At 39.4% G+C, this 15169-nt stretch overlaps 1 long non-coding RNA gene across 1 annotated transcript in view; it reads right to left on the bottom strand.

Moving 5' to 3' along the window:
* LOC143205797 (uncharacterized) overlaps positions 1-15169 on the bottom strand; it is a 489432-nt gene that overhangs the window by 57740 nt on the left and 416523 nt on the right. The gene's annotated exons all lie outside the window — the stretch shown is intronic.

Here is a 15169-nt window from a genome sequence, read left to right as displayed (position 1 = left end):
AGTAACTATTGTTCCGTTCTCAACAAAATATTAAGACAGGACCACGTGCAGCAACTAAATAGTAAGTCAACATAAATGAGCGAGGCCAGCACCACGGAATTGGTCCATAACAGTCTCCTTTGGTCCATTGATCGAAACACATTACCATGTTTTACCTGTCGGACCAATAAATCAGAATTTTTGTCGAATAAAGGCCTTTTATTTAATATATATATATATATATATATATATATATATATATATATATATATATATATATATATATATATATATATATATATATATATATATTGAAACTTCTACAATCTGCCCTTGTGCAATAAGTATTATTGTTTGGTTTCCGTTATGTAATATAACCATACTAACATGTAGAGTTAGTAGTCTGCTGTACAACTTATAATCTAAACCTTGTTCTAGATACTATTCTAACTCCAATTAAAAATAATCACTAATTTTAAAGTCTATCCTAACTTATTCTAACTAACTAACTCACACATTTACGGTTTGGCGAGTGCATTAGTATGCACTAATATTCTTCCGGAGTACTTCGCACTAGCACTTCGAATTACACTCGTTATGGGTTCTATGTGTATATCGCATTGAATTAGTTTGTTGGACACCTAATATGGGGCATTGACGACGACTCGCAACATTTTATTCTAGAACCTCTGGAGGATATCTATGTTAGATTTGCAAGTAGTACCCCACAGTTCAATACCATAGGTCCAGATGGGCCTAAGTATTGATTAATACGACAAAAACCTTGTTATCTAATGATAATTTAGATTTACGCCCTATCAGCCGATACGTTTGGTTTAGTTTAAGCCCAAGCTGTTTGCGTTCTGTCACTATATGTTTTTCCAAGACAGACGTCGATCAAAATGTATTCCCAGATAGTTAACGTTATCTGCTCGCGGAAACTTATGATTATTCAATTTTACTGAGAGACAGGTTCTTCTGCAAAGGGTGAATGTTATATGGGTAGATTTTGCCTCATTTGATTTGATACGCCAGGTTTTCAACCACAATTCGACTTTGTTAAGATGAAGTTGGAGGTTTTTGTGGCTGATATTGGATCCTCGTGTGACCGCTGTATCGTCAGTATATGTTGCGACAGTAATGTTTTGTGAGGTCGGTGGTTCAGCTGATACATAAGATATAACAATGGACCGAGAACACTGCCCTGCCGAACACCCGAATATATAGGCTGTAGGTCAATGTATTCGTCACCCTGTTTGACAATAAAATGTCTGTCTGAGAGGTACGATTTCAGCAATTACAAGTGCGTATGGAGCAAAAGCTTTTTCAATTTAACACGCAGTCCAGTGTGCCACATTTTGTCGAGGGCCTGAGAAAAATCGAAAAATGAAGCTTATCATTTAAGTTTTTGTTAATTTGGTTGACTACTCTATGTATGTGTTCTGTTGTTCCATATTTATTACGCAAGCCAAATTGATGGTCTTGAATAACATTTATCTCCTCTGCGATTAATTTTAATCTATTAATGTATAGTTATTCGTAAAGTTTTGAGATGACAGGTAACATTCTCATAGGATAAGAGGAGACGTCTTATTATTTTTCCAATGATTCAAGATTTTTCAAGATTCTTTTAGCAATTAGGTCAAAACTGGGAGCTTTTTTATAATAAATTTTTTTAGGTATTGTTTGGTTAACATCTTTAACAGTAAATTCCTTAAGATCCATTTGAAACGGAGTGTTAAGAAATTCCATTATGTTATTTTCTTCTGTTGCGGGTATTTCAAATGGGTACGTATTAAATACGGTTTTTAAGTGTTTAGAGAAAACTTCCGCTTTACCTTTGTCATTCCTAGCCCATGTATTGTTAATTTTAATGATAAATTAGTGATAACAAACTGTCTGATTTTTCTCTAAATAACTGCCAGTTGGTTTTTGTGTTATGCAATTAAAGTGATTTTGTTTTGTTGAGATATTTGAGTTCAATGTTATAATAACCGGTGAGTGGTCAGATGATAGATCGAGGCATGATTCTGCTTTGCACGTTTCGTTATTAATATTTTTTGTAACACAAAAGTCTACGGTATCGGGAATTTTATTTCTACCTGGCAGCCAATATGTTGGCTTACCAGTAGATATATTCTTTATATTATGGGCCTTCATTGTTTTGACTAATTATCTGTCTTTTGGTGTTCTTAGTCTAGAAACCTACATAACATGTTTTGTATTGTAGTCTCCCACGGTAATGAACCTATTACCCAGCGTGAAGAGAAGCCCCGTGTGCCCAGAAGAAGCCGTGGTATTGTGCTGCCTTGTCGTGTTTAGGTGGACAATATATAGCATTAATTGTTAATGGCCCATGCACTTATTCAATAGTTAGACTGGTGGCTTGTAAATATTTCTCACTGAATTTTTTTCTTTCACGGTGCCTTATATTTCACTGATCATTATAGATGTTCCTCCATTTGCTTCACCATCTGGGTGTTTTGTGTGATACAGCTTGTTTTTCGGAATCTCTAAATATTTTTTATCCGTGAAATGTGTTTCGGATACCATCATGATATCAATATTTTGTTCATACAAAAACCAAGTGATGTATTGGTGCTTTAGACGAGTTAGATGGTATGGGCTGTTTTGGTGGCTGTAAATTTCTTTTTTCTGTCAGTACTGAATACAGTTTGTGTTGTAACGCTTTATGGACTAGGCATTCCCTATGGCGCAATTTATTTTGTCGTCACGTGTTTTGCGTATGCAATTATTGGTCGCATAACGATGCGACGAAATGAACGAAATGCGCAGGGGAGCGTATTTCACGCATCTTTACAACTTGCGACAGTTTGTCTTAGTATGCCCATATGCTTGGAATCTGGCGCATTGTTGAATGAGTTTTGCGCATTGTTGATTCGGAGTTCCCTGCTAGCTCTCGAAGAGAACGGTCGTGTCCGGTCCGCCGAACCTGCCTGCGTCTCCGAGAATCACCCGAAATTTCTCTAAGACGGTCGATCCGTTATCACGTTTCCATCAGTGCCTACTTAAAACAAAGCGTCTGTAAGCGCCGAAAAGGCGCATTTACAGACAACGTTTAACGTTTGCAAACGCCGGAAAGCGTTTTACAAGCGGGGCAATGGCGTCCCGCACGCCAGAGCCAGCACCGTCTTCAGAAAGTTGCCGTCAAAAACCGACAAATGTGCCGATGATAGCCCTGACGATGCCCGGATGATGGGTCCTGTACTCATCGAGTATTTAAAAAATTAAAAGGCAGAGCTCAAAATTGAGGTTACTCAATTGCGAATATTGCTAACAAAGCAAGGAGACAAGCTCTCCGCAATGCGGATGATGCTACCAGACGTCCTTACTAAACCTACCCCGGCGCAGTTAGTACATCAATCTCAAGAGACACCAAATGAAATCACATCTCAACGGCTAGAAAATGAAGATCCGGATCATGGATTCACCGTGGTGGGAAAGAGGAGCCCCATCACCCCACCACAACCAAGTCAGCTGTCGAAGGCCGTCGATAAGGCTAGACATGCAGCTGCAACCAAGCCAGCTGTCAAGCCGTCCACCCAACCTATCCAGCAGTGAGCCAAGGCCAACTCGCAACCATCAACCTCCAGAAATGCCATCAGATCAGCGTCCGCCAAGCAGCTAACTAAGACAGCTACCCAGCCAACGCCCAAACCACCGGCCGTCAAGTCTACCCAGCCTATTCAGGTAAGTAGCCAGGCTATTAATTCACTAAACACTTACAGAGTAAAACGAGAAGTAAAGGAATCCATTAAAGCCTGGCGATCCGAGAAATGGAACTCATTTCTAGCGGACCAAAGGCTGGATGGCCCAGCAACTTTCTGGCGACTCTCTAAAAGCCCCGTGGCGAAGGCGCAAAGCGTCATACCCCCCTCCCCTCCTATAATCAATAGAGACAGGAACTTTTGCAGTCACCGACCACGAAAAGCTAAAAACTAAAATACTCACGCAAATGATCAGCAAGATTCGGAATAAGAAGGCCCCGAGTTTCGATAATATTTCGATAGCCCAATGCTTCATGCTCTTAATGGTTTTACGAAAACAAACAATATCATTCCATATGAGCAATTCGGGTTCCGCGCCAAACACTCAGCCATTCATCAGGCCCATCGGCTGGCCGGAAAAATCAACTGTGCTTTTAACCGACGTGAAAGACTTGGAGCGGTCTTCTTGGACCTAACCAAACCCTTTAACAAGGTTTAGCACGAAGGCTTAGTAGCGAAATGCATCCGATTAGGTCTACCTGATGACCCAACAGCTCTTATCAAATAATTTCTGTCAGGACGATCGTTCCAGGTGAAGATTGAAGATATTCTCTCTATCCGGAAAACCATCGACGCAGGAGTTCCACAAGGCTCCCTCCTGGCACCCGCTCTATTTAATATTTTTCTTTCGGATATCCCTAGGAGACCACAAGTTGAACCTGCTTCTTACGCAGGTGACACTGCTTACTTTGCTTCTTCAAGAGTAGCACCGCATATCCGAAGCGCACTCCAAAAGCAACTCGATGAGACGGTCCAGTGGTTACATTTCTGGAGGTTGCAGGTCAACCCACAGAAAACCAAAGCCATCTTCTTCCTCAAGAAGCGTTTTGCACCAAACATTTCGCGTCTTAAAATCGAGAACGCCGTAATCCCATGGTCAGAAGAAGCCGCCTATCTCGGTCTTGTTTTCAATCGAAAATTTAGGTGGAATTCTCACATTCAAAAGCCCCTCCATAAAGGTCGAGGTATTGTTAATTTACCGTCCCGCTTATCAACCGGGCCAGCAGGCTTCCTCCATCTATAAAATCTCTCCTGTACAAGATGCTGGTTCGATCAGTCGTTCTATACGGCTCCAGTGTCTATCTAAAAAAAAAACAGACGTTCCCCAAGTTCACGATTTTATATCCATGGTTTACTCGAGATATTTCTCCACTCTTCGTCTCTCGGACAATAGATGTATTACCGAGCTGGGCAATATTTTAAGCCAATAACTCATGCGGCTCTTGATAGATTTATTCTATCACAGCCGACACTACCCCGTCATGCTCTAACTCCAAATTGTCTTGACCTTCTCCGGCGAGCCATTAACTCATGTACCGCAAGCTGCGTGGTGTGATAATGACGCCACGTCCTTGCCTGGCCCTTGTGCCTCTTAACGGTGTTACCGGTTAGGGAAATCCTCCTTACTAACAATAAGAATTATCAGTTAGGGTCATTGGATCAGCTGATAGGGTAGGGTTTAGTGGGTAGCCCAGAGGCAGTCTCCACATAACCAATCCAACTCGCTTATTCCAACGGGTCTTCCCGACCAGGTATCCGTAACAGGATTCCCCTACCCGGTTGCAGGCCAAAAAAAAAGTAATGCGCCACATTTATGCTTATACAGATTTATATGTAATATATGTCGTTTTATTTTTTTGTAGTTTGCTTGTGAATAATTATATATTGTAAATTAACATAACATTATCTTGGAACGCTAGTTTCCGAGGGCAAAAAATATTTAAATGATAAATAGTAAGATACTTTTGACTGGCATAATAGGTATTACTTTGGACTGGTATAATAGGTAATACTTATTTGATAAACTTTCACGATTTTTGTCCAAGCCTCTTGCAGATCCAGAATAATGTTTTACAGTAGTATTAGTTTTACAGTAGTAAGTATATTAAATATTTGCAATAAATACATTTTCTGATAGGAAAACTCTACTTTAAACTTCAACAATTTCTTTTGTTGGCTATTTTAAAGCCCATTGAACTAATGACCACCGAGTTATCTGGTGAAAGATATCCCAATGATGTCTTTAATTATACGATTAATAAGTGGACTGCAATTTTCCATCAAATCCAGGATTTTATCAAGTGAATGGAGAAAAAAATGACAAAATTGTTTATTAGATATCATAAATAAAAGACAATTTTAGAAATGAATACGATATGCGGGAAATCTACATTTTTAGATCCTAGATTTAAAAAAAAGCAGGATTAGGTATTGCAAATAATGCTGAGGCGATACAAAAAGTTATCACAAAAGAGGTATCTTCTATTCTAACTTCAAAAAATACAAATATAGTTCCACAACTCCAAATTCAAGGCAAATTTACTGACCAAGGATGTATTGACATCTGGAGATATTTTGGTGATTTCATACGCCGCCTTATTATTTCCATTAGGTTTTAAATCAATATAGAACATAGGCGGGATGTTTTATAGTCGTGCGATGTCGTATTTTATGAATATTTAAGAGCTCGTAGCCTTTTTCAGCTAGGGCTACCTTGATGGTGTTAAAGTCCGTCCCGTGATCTAATCCTTTTAACACGAATGCTCTCTAGGATTTTCGCCTGAATGTATGGTATTGGTTGTTTCTTTCATTTAATTCTTTTACTAGGATTTTAAAGTGCTCCGCTTCTAACAACTGGATTTTAACTCTTTCATAGGTCACTGTTTTAATAGTGTAGTACGTAGTAATGGCTTTCAATGGGTCATGGATGTGTTTTATTACTCCTACCTTATAGACTGTTATTGGTGGTAGCTTGGGAACAACTTTTTCAGGCCTTGGTTGTATATTCTCTTCAATTTATTCCGACAGGTTGTTAAAGCTGTTTTTGTCTCTAATGTTTTTATAACCAATAGTCACTGAGCCTTGTTTGTTTCCCTGCGATTTGTTCTTCTGGGCCTCTCAATCATTTTTGTTAATGACTGTAGTCTATTCTGATGGTGGAGTTTACGTTATTGCTGATTGTTCTAATCTTATATCAAAGTATGCAGGAGATTTGATTGATTCGCTGTAGTTTGCTATTTTTAGATTTTTAATATTTTATTTTATGCGTTTTTAAAACTCAAATATATAATATTTTTTAAAGGTATCTTTCTAGAGCTTGGAGCGTATTGAAAATACGTCTCCACCCCATGAAAGTTGGAACCGAACTGACTGTGTATATGAACGCATTATCATCGTTAGACATGGCAGTGTTAATAGAAATATGCTTGTCAAAGTACATCATCATTCATCATTTCAGCGAGAGATGCGAATGAGAGGACCGACTGAATACCACGATATTGTCGCCCGAATTGCAAGGGAAGCTTTCCCATTCTATCGAACATCGAGTGTGCAGATTTTAGTTACTTTTTACCATTTTTGCGCAACTTACCGTTGGTTTTTGTTCAAAAAGGTTTCACGGTTGTAGCCCCTGCGTGAATGCTACACCTGAGGAAGCCCCCTCCATATTGTTTTTTTCGAAATAATATTACTTAATAGCATAGAAAGCCTGATCTTGATATTTTGGTTAATCGCCGATTAGGATTGCAATATAATATTTTTAGTAATTAATTTTATTCGAATAATTACATCTAATGACCACATCGTTACTGCTTTTCAGTGGTGTTCATCCTAAACACTGTTTTATAGCCAAATTATAATTACTGGACTACTAGGTCCGTTTTCACTCTCGCAACCATCCGGTGCAATTCATACTTCTATCACACATCTTCTTAAATATTCGTTTAATATTTTGTTGAGAACCGCAAAATAGTTATTTTACTCTAAAATTACTGCATTGCGACTTGTCGAATAGCGAGTAGAAGATGATAATGCCAGCACAAATATGCTTTAATATAAACCCCTATGTCGATATGTCTCACTCATCGCACCTTTCATCTCCTATAAATCTGAAACTCGTAGAAAAGAACTGTTAAAATTAGGTTGTACTCCTATTATATATTATAATAGTTTTATTAAAATGTTGGATGCACCTGCAAGCCATAGGGCCAATGTGTCTTCATATTCATATTGTCATATATATGCAATTATAATTTATTAAAATAAAATGTTCGTTCTCTCTGTTTGTTTGTTCTATTTAATGTTATAACTAAAAATAATGAGAGGGAAATTAATAGATTTCTAAATAAATGTATATCAATTTCTGTTGTTATTTTCCTTCATATGAAATATAGGTAATGTAGAACCGATTGGCGGAAATAAGGTAATAATTAGGAACTTAAATGTCTCCAATAGACAATAAGTGATAAATGATACGTGTAAAGTGATGCATGAAATGAGGGGAATTGTTATAAACATTAGTTAAATTAATAAAATTATGTAAATAATAAAAGTTCAACGATTTTGATAATTGTTAGAATCGGTTCGGTGAAGACGATGGGCAATTAAAACACCGGATTCAACTGTATTTGTAATTTCAAACAACCCGCTTAAAGCTATAGCTTGGGTGGGGTGACATTGACACCAGCATGTGCCGTAGCGTTGATACAATTCCTTATTTCAAGGCCACTATTGTAACATTAATTTAGGCAACCATATATTCATGGGGCATGGTGACAATTTATGCGCCGCCATCTATGCGAAAGATGGTCCTATCGAACGACTTGATTTTAGACGATCTCTTTACCCGTTAGGCAACCGATATTCCCACAATTAACCATCAGTAGGGGGTAACCACTTTCTGCGCTGTATTTCCTATTTTTTTTAGGTCGTTTGTGCTTGTATTTGCGTATACGTTTAATAAACTGTTAAGTTTGACCAGTATTTAATTTGTTGTAATCGCACCCGTCAAGAAGGTCACAATTCCATAACCGAAAATAACTACTAGCGTTGGGAACTATCCACTGAAAACAGTCGAAACATAAAAAATAGCGACTGAAAATAGTAATTACTATTATCAGTCAAATGCACGTCAAAATCAATCGGTTTTATTACATTCGTGATGCTAGACAAAGATGTAGGGTTTCGTGTCAGTATAAAATGTGTGATAGGTAAGGACGGAGATGAATGCTTGGAGCTGTTAATTTTAAATATGTTTATATTTTCCAATGGTAGTATAAGCGAGACAGAGAAGTATATATATTCATTCGCGTACTAACTTTAAAAAAGGAACGGAAAATAAAATTATTAATTTCTATTAATATGTTATAAATAATATAATTTTAAAGTAGGAATCCTTATATTCTGAATGTTCTGTGGATTTGTAAAAAGGAATGTAATAATAACACCATAAATGTTCTATCGTGTTTAAATATATTAATTGCTATTTTTAAATTACATAGTATAATAAATATAAATAGCACAGAACAACTTAAACAAAATCTAAAACTAAAGGTGTTCGATAACCATAACTACTAAATAAAATGTAAACGTATAACTAATTATTGAAAAATCTAATCTATGATGAACCTAAAAATGATTATACAACAACTAATAGACTCTTTTTAAATAAAATTTCTTTTATTTTAGAACGGAAATATTTTCAATTTACTGTTCAGGGATATTGTCATGATCAACTTTTCTCCTGTAAGGCGATTTCTTCGAACATTATTATTTGCCCAGATTTTGAAAAAACTCCTTCCGAGGGGAGAGATGTTGCGTGTATAGTAGTAGTAATAAATTGCATTTCCAAATAATATAAAATCTTGGTCAATAGTTGTGCCTTGAATTTCGAGTTATGGAACTATATTTATTTTTTTTGAAGTTAGAAATTGAAGTTTGAAGGAGGATTATTTGCAATACCAAATCCTGCTTTTTTAAACCAAGAATATAAAAAATTTCTAAAATTGCCAGTCATGTATTGATGACATCTAATAGACAATTTTATAATTTTTTCCCGTTCACTTGTTAAAATCCTGGATTTGGTGGAATGTTCAAGTCCTCTTATTAATGGTATAATTAAAGAGATCTTGAGATATCTCTCACCAGATAACTCTGTGGTTATTATTTCAATGGGCTTTAAAATTTTAACACATTCTGTTAAGACAGTCATTCGTCAACAAATAAAAACTGTGGTGCTCTTCTTAATAGCCATTAAAATAAATTATTGCATAGTAAAGTAGAGTTTTCCTATCAGAAAATGTGTTTATTACAAATATTTAATATATTTTAATTACTACTAACCTCTTTGTATTATTTTTATTAGTGTTGGGAACAATCGACTGAAATCGCCTTTTTTTTGCTTGGAACCGGGTAGGGGTATCCTGTTACGGATTTCTCGTCGGGAAGTCCCGCCGGAATAAGCGAGTTGGACTGGTTATGTGGAGACCGCCTCTGGGCTACCAACTAAACCCCACCCTATCAGCTTCTAACAGCTATCAACAGCTTCAGCTATCAGCAGACCCTAACTGATACTTCTTACTGTTAGTAAGGAGGGTGCTCGTAACCGATAACACTGTTAAGAGGCACAAGGGCCAGGCAAGGACGTGGCGTCGTTGTCACACCACGCAACTTGCGGTACATGAGTTAATCGCTCGCCGGAGAAGGTCGAGACAATTTGGAGTTAGAGCACGACGGGGTAATGTCGGCTGTGATAGAATAAGGCTACGAAAAGCCAAATGAGTTATTGGCCTAAAATATCGGCCAGCTCGGTAATACATCTATTGTCCGAGAGACGAAGAGTGGAGGACTTGGGGGACGTCTGTTTCTCTATGAATTTGATTGTTCCTGACGAACCAGGGGGCATTGATTATTCTTCTGAGAATTTTGTTTTGGAAGACTTGAAGACGTTCCATCTAGCTAGGTGAGACGTATTTTAGATAGACACTGGAGCAGCATAGAACGACTGATCGAATCAGCATCTTGTACAGGAGAGATTTTATTGATAGAGGAAGCCTGCTGGCCCGGTTGATAAGCGGGAACAGCAAAGTAACAATACCTTGCCCTTTATGGAGGGACTTTTGAATGTGGGAATTCCACCTAAATTTGCGATCGAAAACAAGACCGAGATTGGTAGCTTCTTCTGACCATGGGATTTCGACATTCTCGATTTTAAGACGCGAAATGCTCGGTGCAAAACGCTTCTTGTGGAAGAAGATGGCCTGGGTTTTCTGTGGGTTGACCTGCAACCTCCAGAAATGTAACCACTGGACCGTCTCATCGAGTTGTTTTTGGAGTCTGCTTCGGATATGCGGTGTTACTCTTGAAGAAGCAAAGTAAGCAGTGTCGCCTGCGTAAAAAGCAGCCTCAACTTGTGGTCTCCTAGGGATATCTGAAAGAAAAATATTAAATAGAGCGGGTGCCACTGGGGAGCCTTGTGGAACTCCTGCATCGATGGTTTTCCGGCTAGAGAGAATATCTTTAATCTTCACCTGGAACGATCGTCCTGACAGAAATTGTCAAAGGCTTTGGTTAGGTCCAAGAATATTGCTCCAAGTCTCTCACGAAGAGTGAAAGTGAATTGGTGTAGTGGAAGTGCAGGGTGAATCAAATTTACAAGAAAATTAAAGTTTTCTGATAAATTTGAATCAGAATAGAATCTAATTATTAGATACTATTCGGACTATTTTGTTCTCTTGTGTAATCGTGCAGTTTGATTGCCAAAATTATGCCTGTACAGAGGAGAAAGAGGATAAACAAAGGACTTTAGGAGGGTGAAACCTATCCGAAAACAAAGAGTGAGTGTGTGCACAGTGATTTTGTATGCAAAACAGTGACCAGTGCGAAGGTCGGTAACCAAGTGGCGACAAGTCAAAGGGGAACGAAGCGCTGGAATCAAGGTAAGTGATAGTCAATAAAGATTAAGTAACGCAGTGTTGTGGAATTACAGTCCCATACACAGTTTTCAAAATTTTTTAAAATCTAATTTTATATAAAAACAAAAGCCAGCAAATTTATCCGGCTTTAATAACGCAATCATACATTAAAATATCATTAAATATCTGGGAAATTCCACAACGTGCGTCACCGATCATCAAAGTCGGGGTGGAGTTTTATTATACAGATAGCAATAATAATAAATATATACTGCTAATTCATCATTAAACTTTAATTAAATTCAGTAATAATCAAATTAATCTTTACGGCTAGCAATATAAATATACACTATTAATTCATCATAAAATTCTAATTAAATTCTTATATAAAGTTTATAACAGGGCGGTATTGGGATACGATCAACAGTATATTACATTATTGTACGTGGGAAAACCAATTAATGGCGTGACCCAACATTAAATTAATTAAAAAAGGCGGTGTTGGGTTACTAATATAATTAGCGGTAAGGAGGTCACAATGGCCTCTAAAGAAGCGACCGCAGAGGCCACCTCGGCCTCAATTAATGAGGGAGACTGGTTTAACAACCCAGCCCTAATCAAAATAAGGGCGGCAACAGAGCCGACAGAAGGCAGCCCAAGAAGAACGAGGTCGCAGACCACGGATGAAAGAAAATCCGTGGAAAATAACGACGCGGCTGAAGATATAACACACGAGGAGCAGCTGGAGGAGCTGAAGAGTATGTTGGTTAAAAGCTTGGTAGACCTGTCGGAGAGGCAGGCCGAAAGGATGAGGCAATTAATCACGCGGGAAAACCCGTTGGCTAAAAAATTAGCCTTCACCAAAGCCGACGCTAAAGCAGTTGGAAGGAAAATTGACCTACTCTTAAGGGTCATATTTGTAATGTCCATGGAGCTGGACATTAAAAGAAAATCCGAGGAGGCCAACAAGGGATTGGAAAGCTTGGAAGAATCCATCGGGAAAAAAAGGGAGAGAATGGACAAGAAGAGGGAGAGTAGGATGGCTAGACTGGAAAAACTCATCGCAAAACCAAAACGTGACGAATCCACCTCCACAAACGATAAAAATAAACAAAATGAGCCCCCGAAAACCGCCAAACCTACCAAGACGCCCAGCAATGAAAAGGGGATGGCGGGGAGCGACATGGCGACGAAAGGAACGACAAAAAAAGACGACAATTGACAGAACGAAAAGAACGCTCAGCTATGCCAACGTAGCGGCCAAGCCAGGAAAAAACTGGACAACACCGCCGAAAGAGATGGCGAAGAAGGAGCTGATCATTAAAATCAGCAAAAAATCAGGGGAAGAGGCAAAGAAGGAGCTCAAAATTACACTGACCCACCACGAGATACAGGGTGGATTTAAGCAGCTTAGGACCCTGAAGAACGGCACTATCATTATGTCGTGCCATGACGAGGAACAAAGGAGAAGAGTTTCGCAAAAATTAAAAAACAGCGGGAACGCAAATATTAAAAACGGAGCCACCAGAAACCCCAGAATCGAAATAAGGGGAATCATAAAGGGAACCAAAAGCGATTAATTAATCGCTGATATTGTCAAGGAGAATGAGTGCATCCGAAGAGCACTCCAGGGTCAAACAATAGAGGGACGAATAAGGACAATATGCACCTTTAACGGAGCCAAGAGGGACACGTGGATAATTGAACTCGGCCCAAATCTGTTCAAGGCCATCATGAAACAGGGCCGCATCATGGTTGACACGATGGCACACAAGATCACGGAACACGATGAACCAATGCGGTGCTACAGATGCTGCAAGTTCGGCCATACAGCAAAGAACTGCAAGACAAAGGAACTCACCTGCTACGTATCACAGGGCCACTGACTACCAATACTCAGTATATAAAAAACAACAGGGAGAATTAAAAAGAAGAACCAACTACGGATGGTAATGAAAATCCTTCAAGTCAACGTGGGAAAAGGAATCAGTGCAACCGCACTGGTAAGGGAAAAAGCGGCAAGAGATGGATTGGAGGTAGTCCTAATCCAAGGAACCAACGCCGAGGAAGCAGGCATGGGAAGGTTGGAAACTCATGAGAAAGATGACGGGAAGCAAAACCCAAATCTGGACCAGAGAAGAAATCCAATCCCTAATGATAGAGGAGTTGTCAACAAAAAATGTGACAACAATCGCAATAGACGACGTCTTGATCACAAACGTCTACGAGGAACCAGGCGAGAGGGCACTGAAAAGTTTAGACGAACTCACCGCCGGAATAAACAGATACCGAGGCAAATGGATAGTCGCCGGGGACTTCAACGCAAAACACACGTTGTGGGGAGCTCCAGAAGCTCATCAAGAGGTGAGGAACTTCTAGACTGGGCAATCAGTCCTAGAGCTCGCAGAAGGAGACTACACGGTGCCCAGCTTCGATTGTAATAGGGACACAGGGCACATGGACCTCACGTGTAGTAGGGGAATAAACGTGGAAGAATGGAAAATCAAAGGTGACGAGGAAACACTAAGCGACCACAAATATATCGAATATCGAGTGGCGAGCGGAAATGGGAAAACCAACCCAAGAAAAAGGGTAAGATGGGATTTCGCCGGCACCGATTGGGATCTGGTCAGGGCGAAACTGGAAGAAATAGAGACTAATATCGGACAAACAGTAACACACGAAGTGATTGAGGAGCAGGCGGCCAGTTTTCAGAAAGTCATACAGGCAGCAGGAAGACTGGTAAAACGAAAAACCATCATGGTAAAAAATGGTAATGAATGGTGGGACGGGCAGTGTTCGGAACATAAACGAGCACTAACTGTACTGAAGAGGAGAATAAGAAGAAGCACGGACAATTAACAAATAGTGAATGAGTACAACGAACGGAAGAGAGAGTATCGGAAAATGATACGAGAAAAGAAAACCGAGCACGGCAGTCAGGCGATTAACAACCTGATAGAAACAAACTCGTGGGACGGTATTTGGAAAGCTATCAGAAGAATGGGCATAAGAAGAGGCGAAGTGGTAGCAACGCCTGAAGACGCAACACTGGAGGCAAGAGAAGCAGCCGAAAAACAAAGAGTGGAGAAATACCACCCAGCAATGGACCTGGAGGAAACAGAGCGAACTCGCGAAGTCATAAGCGCGGTCATGAGCGAGGAATGGCCGAGTACGCAGACTGGCGAGGCAGAAATAACCGAAGGAGAAATCGAATCGGTTATAGAGAACATGAGAAACCGAAAGGCAGAAGGGGAAGACCGCATACCAAACGAGCTCCTGAAGAATGTCTAGATCTCGAAAAAACACAAGTTCCTGACGCTGTACAGGAATTGTTACAACGCGGGATACTTTCCTAAGATATGGAAAACGGCTAAACTGTGCTGGTTAAACAAAAGTGACGGAGGCGAACGACCCTTCAGCCTTCTACCAACGCTAGGAAAAGTACTAGACAAAATACTTAATCAGAGACTACTGGCAATGGCGGAGGAGATGGAGCTACATGACTCAAGGCAGTACGGCTTCAGAAAAAACAGGTCAACCGTACAAGCCGTGAGTGATCTACTGAAATGGATCAACACCGAAAAAGAACAAGGGAAACACGTTCTAATGGTAACGCTGGACCTCCGAAACGCTTTCAACTGAGCAACCTAGGTAGAGATATTGGAAGAACTGCGAAGAAGCAGAATTAATAAGAAAATGGCAAGATCA

The sequence above is a fragment of the Rhynchophorus ferrugineus genome, unplaced genomic scaffold (assembly GCF_030347505.1).
Source record: "Rhynchophorus ferrugineus isolate W39M unplaced genomic scaffold, kcgeb_rfMv2 rfM17, whole genome shotgun sequence".
In the NCBI taxonomy this organism is placed as follows: Eukaryota; Metazoa; Arthropoda; class Insecta; order Coleoptera; family Curculionidae; genus Rhynchophorus; species Rhynchophorus ferrugineus.
The sequence above is the reverse complement of the archived record's forward strand: the minus strand, read 5'-3'. Positions and strand labels throughout refer to the sequence as shown.